Raw genomic sequence first — 7,095 nt, 5'->3', positions numbered from 1 at the left:
TAGGATCTGTTCCTAACTTTTCTAACTCTTCATAATGTTGATCTCTTCCCTAATGCTTAGCTTCATTTGCCTCCGTACCACAGGAGCCAACTTCATTCTTCACAGCATAAATGATTTGTAATATCTACTCATCTGTGTCTCAGGGGAAAATGGTTTTATGTCCCCCAATTTGAGGCACCTTTCTTCTTCTTCTTCCCCTCTGCCTTTTTCCTGCACCTGCTTCTGTTCCTCCTCCCCTTTTCATCTCCTTCTCTACCTCCTCCTCTTTCTTCTTCTTTCTTCCTTCTCTCTGCCTCTATTTGTTTCTTGTCTCTGTGTCTGTTTCTCTTTCTCTATATCTCTTCTCTCTTTTACCTTCCCCTGGACTAGTGGAAATGAGAACAATCAGGCCTCTACAATGGTTGTAAACTGACTCCATGTCTAAAGAGGCAGAGTTTATTTGGCTTGGTTGATTCCAGCCAAAATAACATCTGAGCATGGATACTTAAGTGACCATAAAGATAGTTCCCTCAAACTCTTTAGTGTTTCTTCAACTAGTTTTGTATCTTCTTCATGATGTGGCTTGATCTCATGATCAGTATGCATCTAAAACACATACATAGTAAGAATAAATAATCTGTGAAGGGCAATCTAAAGTCAAACAGAGCATTTAATCTCCTAGGCTGAATTTGGCCTTTCCAAGAACAATGAATGAATATTCAGGTTGCCTCAGCCCAGCCCAGTGGGATTGGGATCCCAATCAATCCTAGAGACTCAGATGGGTAAATGTTACTCATATAACATGTGTGTGTGTGTGTGTGTGTGTGTGTGTGTGTGTGTGTGTGTGTGTGTGTGTGTGTGTGTGTGTGTGTGTGAAGAAGGAATCCTAGGATTATGGAAAAACATTTGTTCACCCAATTGCTAGATCCTTTGACACCATGTATATACAATAAATCACAGAAACTACCAATAGCTAAATGGATTCATAGCTCCTTTTTAAAGTCATTTAACTAGAAGCAGTCTGTAGTAAGGGCTAGAGGAAATGATCTTTAAATGAAACACACACCAAAAGATAACATTTTATAACTATCTTGAAAAAAAAAAAAACTTCCTACATCTCATTCAGTGGCATTACATGCTTTAGCTATTTGGTTGTTTTTTTTTATTTCTTCACAATCTACTCTATTATTTACTGTATTATCTATGCCCTATTGCTGGTTGTGGATACACAATGAGACTTTATTTACATTTATTCCTTTCAAGACCATTGAAGTCATATTTATCGATAGGATAATTTAAATTTTTTGGTGCTAGCACTGATATTAGGGCTTCAACTTAGGACCTTATACTCTTGCTTAGCTTTTTCAGTTAAGGCTGATACGCTATACTAGAAGCTCTACTTCTAGCTTTTCAGTGGTTAGTTGAAGGTAAGAGTTTTATAAACCTTTCTGCCTTCAAATTGGGATCCTCAGATCTTGGCCTGTGAGTAGTTAGGATTACTGGTGTGAGCCACTGCACCTAAACTCAGCCTACAGAATACATTTTCTGCCTCTACTAGATGGAATCTATTTTTAAAAATTGGAATTTGAAGGGTTGGGGAAAGAAGAAAATTATAGAGAGGCTGGGATTCATTCTTGTGTTTTTGAACCTAAATATTTTTGGAGGGTAAAATCTGTTCTTGCAGATAGGTTTAAACCTATCATGATTAATTCTTTAAAGCTTTTTTTTGCACCTCTTCCCTTTTGAAGCCTTTGGTTTAAAACAATTTTAGAGCGACAGGAGTATGGATTATCTTGGTGCCTTTCAATAGAAGAAAATACAATTTTCAGAAATAATAACTTTAGGAAAGAGGAAGATTTCACACTTGTGGGGAATAATCTCAGTACCATATTATTGCCTCAGTCTGAGGTGAAACATAGAACATCTGTTACTGTGATGGTTTTCCTGAGGCCAACCAAGGTTTTGGCCAGACTTATTTCTGTAGCAGCTAATGTTGGTTGCCTGTGGCTTGAATGGCTTTTGATAGTGAATAGAGGCCATAAACCAATGATGGGACATTGCCAGTTTTGGAGGTTTATTTGTCAAACTGGAGCCAAAGACAGTAGCCATTTAGAGGATTTAGTTTCCTTGTGGCCAGGTATTTATTTATTGCATACCAATGTACTTGCTGAGTGACCCTGTATGACTACATTATGACCACTAGCTAGGAGTTCTGTTACTAGAACTGATGGAGGTCCTCTAACAAAGTGTTTCTTACAGATTATCATTTTTTCCTGGCCAATGGACATTTGTAGGAGACCTCCAGGACCTAAGTACTGGGGATGGGAGAAAAGAAAGAAAGAATTTCATAAAATGCACTCATTATATTCAATGTCCTATGCAATTTGTAGGTAGAAATGGGAGGGGGAATTTTTTTAATTAAAAAAAAAAAGAGCCAGACACCAGTGGTTCATGTCTAACTACTCAGAAGGCTGAGATGTGAGGATTACGATTTGAAACCTGTCTGGACATGAAAGTCTCTGAGACTCTATCTCTAATTAGCTACCAATGCCCCCTACAAATTAAAAAAAAAACCCTGGAAGTAGAGCTGTGGCTCAAGTGATTGAGCACTGTGAGGTTCAGGGATAATGCTCAGGATGGACATAAAATACAATAAAATAAAAATAAAATGAAGTCAAATCTATATTTGCTGATTTGTGGATAATTGGAAGTCTGTGTCTCCCAAAATAATGTGAAAAGGTCAGGATAGGATTAGCACCACTTAGATTTTTCAAGCAAAACATGTCTAACTCTGAACAAGTTCTCTTGCATTACTGGATCTCTGATAGACAATTATCCGTCCCTACAATATTCAACTAAAGTGTCATAATACAAAGTACTTGCTTTCATTCGCATAAAGCATGAACTTGGTTACTACAGTCCCTATGAGCAGTGTATGAGAAGAGGCTGTGGCAGCTGCCTCCTCCTCAGCCTCTCCTCTCTAACCCTTACCTCTCTCCAATCCAACATCTACAAAATAGTCATAGTATCTTTTTAAAAATGTGACTTGCTGGGTACCAGTTGCTAATGCCTATGATCCTAGCTACTCAGGACACTGATATCTGAGTATCTGCCAGCTTCTAGACTCTTATCTCCAATGAACCAGCAAAAAGCCAATAATAAAGGTATGGCTCAAGTAGTAGAGCACCAGCTTTGAGTGGAGAAGCTAAGGGAGAATGCAAGGCCCTGTATGGGACAAACATGTGACTCATGTTCAGCTTGGGACTTCCTAGGATGTCTTATCACACTTGGGATAAAGTCCAGCCTCTCCCTTGTTTGGTTGGATGGTTCTTCTTGCCTTAACCTTCATCTTTACCTGGGAGCCCCATTTTATATCACTCACCCACTCACCTGATCAAAATGTTCCTTGAAAACCCAAGGTTATGTTCATTTGCAGTTACTATTTAAAAAAAACTAAAAAACAAACAAAAAATAGAAAGGGCTGGGAAGATGGCTCAGTGGTAAAGTGCTTGCCTTGCATGCATGAGGCCCTGGGTTTGATTCCTCAGTACCACATAAGCAGAAAAAGCCAGAAGTGGTGCTGTGGCTCAGGTGGTAGAGCACTAGCCATGAGCTGAAGAGCTGAGGGACAGTGCCCAGGCCCAGAGTTCAGGCCCCATGACTAACAAAAAAAAAAAAAAAGAAAGAAATTGTTTATCCTCTTCAAATTTAAGTGTCTGACTCCATCTTCTCATCTACATCTCTATTTAAAGTCTCTATATCAGAATTCTTTCAACTTAAACCTGCTCTCTCCCTCCTTCTTACCAACCTGTCTTACCTTCTTTATAAAACACATCACTAGTTTAAAATACAGAATAGAATTAGTTGCTTACAATTTTTACTAGGTCAATAAGATCTAAGCTTCATAAAGGTCAAGGATGTGTGTGTATGTGTGTGTGTGTGTGTGTGTGTGTGTGTGTGTGTGTGTGTGTGTGTGTGTGTTTACCAGTATGAAGGCCACAAACTTCCCTTGCTCTCTTACTTAGCTACCCCCTCCAACTCTGCTTTTTTCTAATTAGTTTGAGATATTCTCAAACTTCTCTGCCTGCGGTAGTTTCAATTTGAGATCCTCTGCTCTGCCTCCTGAGTAGTTAGGATTACAAGAAGAAGTCACTAGCAACTAGCCAAGGACTTTGTAACTATTACACAGCATTATCATTTTGAGCTGGAATACTGAGTCTGTCCTATATGCATGTACTCTACAAAAGGCATTTGGATATTTTTTGGTTCAAATTAATGGTTTATTTCCATCTTTAACACTAGCAGAGCAGTCAAAACAGACTGATGTCCATGGGCATGGTTTAATGTAACAAAGAATTGAACTATGTACACTGATTGAGGAAAGGAAAAAGATTTTTTTCATAGCAACCTTTTCCTAGTTTGCACTTTCTGACGAATAGAATTAAACACCTTCTCCCCAACTTAATTTAGAATGAATACAACTTCTGTGATCTACCACATAAGCTGTTTTAAAAGATTAAACATAAAGCAAAGTTTTAAACAGGTGTTGCCATATTTATAGGTCAACTGCTGGCAGGGTTAGCTTGGCTCCTGAAGTCTGGGTATCACTAGGACACAACAAGAGTATTTCATGAGGCCCAGAGAGAACGAAAAAGCCATAATGTCCAAACAGAAGGCAGACCTGCACCATAAGTCACGACAGGAGCTGGTGCTCCTTATTACTCTCACTCAAGCCAACTGGAAAGAGGTCAAACAGTTAAAACGTGAGGATAGAAAGAAACATTTTCACCAAGGATGGATACTCCTTCAGCCCCATTTCAAATGCTGAGTCTGCTCCTTCAGAAATTTACACTGAAGGTCAGTTATGGCTAGCATAGCCCCAAGTGTCCCCATTCCCACCTTAACAATGTTACACACCCAAAGGCTGTTGGTTTGGCTTGCTCTTAAGAGTGGTGTGGGGGAGGGGGCTAGCTAGCCCTCAAGCCCTCTCTGCTGTAAGCTACCCCAAGCCTGGTGCTCTTGGAGGCAACAGGACAACTTGACACCTTCCAGAGGACCTGAGGTTCCCACACCTGCAGAGTGGAGCAGAGGTTTATGCGGCCTGATGGGGAGAGAGAACCACCATGCTTTGACCAAAATAGATGGCACAATCTAAAGCCCAAAGGATCAAAATCCAATTGGGCCAGAAGAGCAGCTTCTCCTGAGGTAAGGAAGGGAGATAAAAAAGCCGAGTGAAGCATCAGGTCAAATGGGCCAACATCTATTAATGGGGTGACAGCGACCTGGGGAAATGCATGGAAAGTGAGCAGCTGGTAAGGCCACAATCACTGCCACCAAATTCTGGCTACCTACATTTAGGCAGATATTAGGCAGTGGGAAATGAAGACGAGAGGGCATGTGGCCCACACAGGACTTATTTTTTTTTAAATAAGTTTTTGATTGTGAAAATACTGTACAGAGGGGTTTACAATCACATGAGCAAGGTAATGAATACATTTTGTAACAAGCATTGTTGACAGGATTTACTTTTAATAGAAGAGAGGACATCCAAACACATGACTGTCCTATGGCCTTGTATGTCCTGTGCCAGATGAGTAACGTTGGGACATGGTTAAGGTTCCTGAGAACAGTTAGTCAACAGAGATGGGGTGAGATGGACACTGCTCCACAGGTGAAGTAGGTTATGAGGACATTAGCAGTGCTATATCTCTTATTCTTAGGAAACAGGTTGCCCTGGAAAGAGGTTCTCTTGATTTGCGGAAAACACTGCACATCAATGGTAAGGTGCGGGCAGAATCATGGGTCACCTATGACTCTCAAGGGAAGAAAGAAAAATGTCCAGTGGTGAGGCTTTGGGCTAGATGTCCCATGTCTGACTGGATCTCTGTGTTGCTGACTGGTCGCCTGGCAGATGTCTGGGAAGGTCCTGCTCCCAGGAGAGTTGGAGCAAGCATTCCCATGAGAGAAACATCTTGGCAAATGTGTAGGCTCCAGGAGGCTGGAGTCAACAAAGCTCACCTCAATCATGTCTGTCTCCTTTTCTCCCACCCAGGAATAAGACCACTCCACAGGAGCAGTGATGCAGAGTGGGCTGGGAGTGCCCCTGGATCCAGCCCCAAAGCATCAAACAGGGTAACCAAAGGATCTAAGGGGGTTGGAAACCAAAGAGCAGTTTTCGAATCCATTGTTGGTTTTGAAACAGTCTTTTTGAGCTCAGGAGACTGGAGGCAGATAGCATGTGAAGAGTCCAGGTGGCTGTGTGTCTGTCCATTGTTCTCTCCTGAGCAGATCTGACTATTTCACATATAAAGGGGGTCGTATCACTTGTGGCTGCTCTTTATTCTACAAGTTGGGCAAATGTTAGCATTCTTAAGTGAATCATGGAGGCACTGGCTACAGAAGACGTGGCCATATTCTGTAGAAACAATCAGACGACCATTCTGCACACTCTTAGAGTATCCATCCATGCAGATTGGACGACTGACAGTACCAGAGGGCCTGGGTCCTGTGGTCTCCTCCTCCCCTGCGCCTCTGGGGGTGTGGGTGGTCATGTACACAGCTCTTTCCCTGGACAGTTTCTCATCATTGCTGCTCACCACACAGCTGTCAGCATGGTCTTGGCGCAGCCTTCTTGCATGCTTCCTTGGCCTCCTTTCATCAGCGATCACCACGGAGTCATTGTGAGTCAGGTCAACAACCACTGGTTCCAAAGATTCACAGGTGAGGTCCACAATTGCTTCTCCACCAGTTTCCACAAGTTCTATGGGTTTGGCTTCCAAGGAAATCTCAGGAGTGGCAGATGTTTCCCGAGTTTGCTTCTGGGCTTGTCTAGAACCTACTGATCCACCATGCTTTCTCTTTCTTGTACTCATTGTGCTCTTTGGCTCCAACTTATAGGAAAAGAAGTTATAGCAGGGCTTGCAGCAAAGTCAAATGTTGTCAGCCTCTTGTGTCCACTGGTTACTCATCCTCTGGCTTAAAAACAATTTAGAGCTAGATGGATTTCCAGTATCTTCAACTCCAAAGACCCCTCTTTCATGTGTGATTCCTGATTACTTCTCCATTCACGTTCTTTTGTATTTCAACCATAAGGACTTTCTTTCTCTACAAAGACTT

The 7,095-nt window shown here is 41.6% G+C and overlaps 1 pseudogene; it reads right to left on the bottom strand.

Moving 5' to 3' along the window:
- Nucleotides 1-6,299: 6,299 nt before the first annotated feature.
- On the bottom strand, nt 6,300-6,851 carry LOC138817143 (E3 ubiquitin-protein ligase RNF4 pseudogene; annotated as a pseudogene).
- Nucleotides 6,852-7,095: the final 244 nt, after the last annotated feature.

This window comes from Dipodomys merriami, unplaced genomic scaffold (genome assembly GCF_024711535.1).
Source record: "Dipodomys merriami isolate MVZ:Mamm:240054 unplaced genomic scaffold, mDipMer1.0.p SCAF_7, whole genome shotgun sequence".
Taxonomy (NCBI): domain Eukaryota; kingdom Metazoa; phylum Chordata; class Mammalia; order Rodentia; family Heteromyidae; genus Dipodomys; species Dipodomys merriami.
This window is presented reverse-complemented; position numbering and strand designations above follow the sequence as displayed.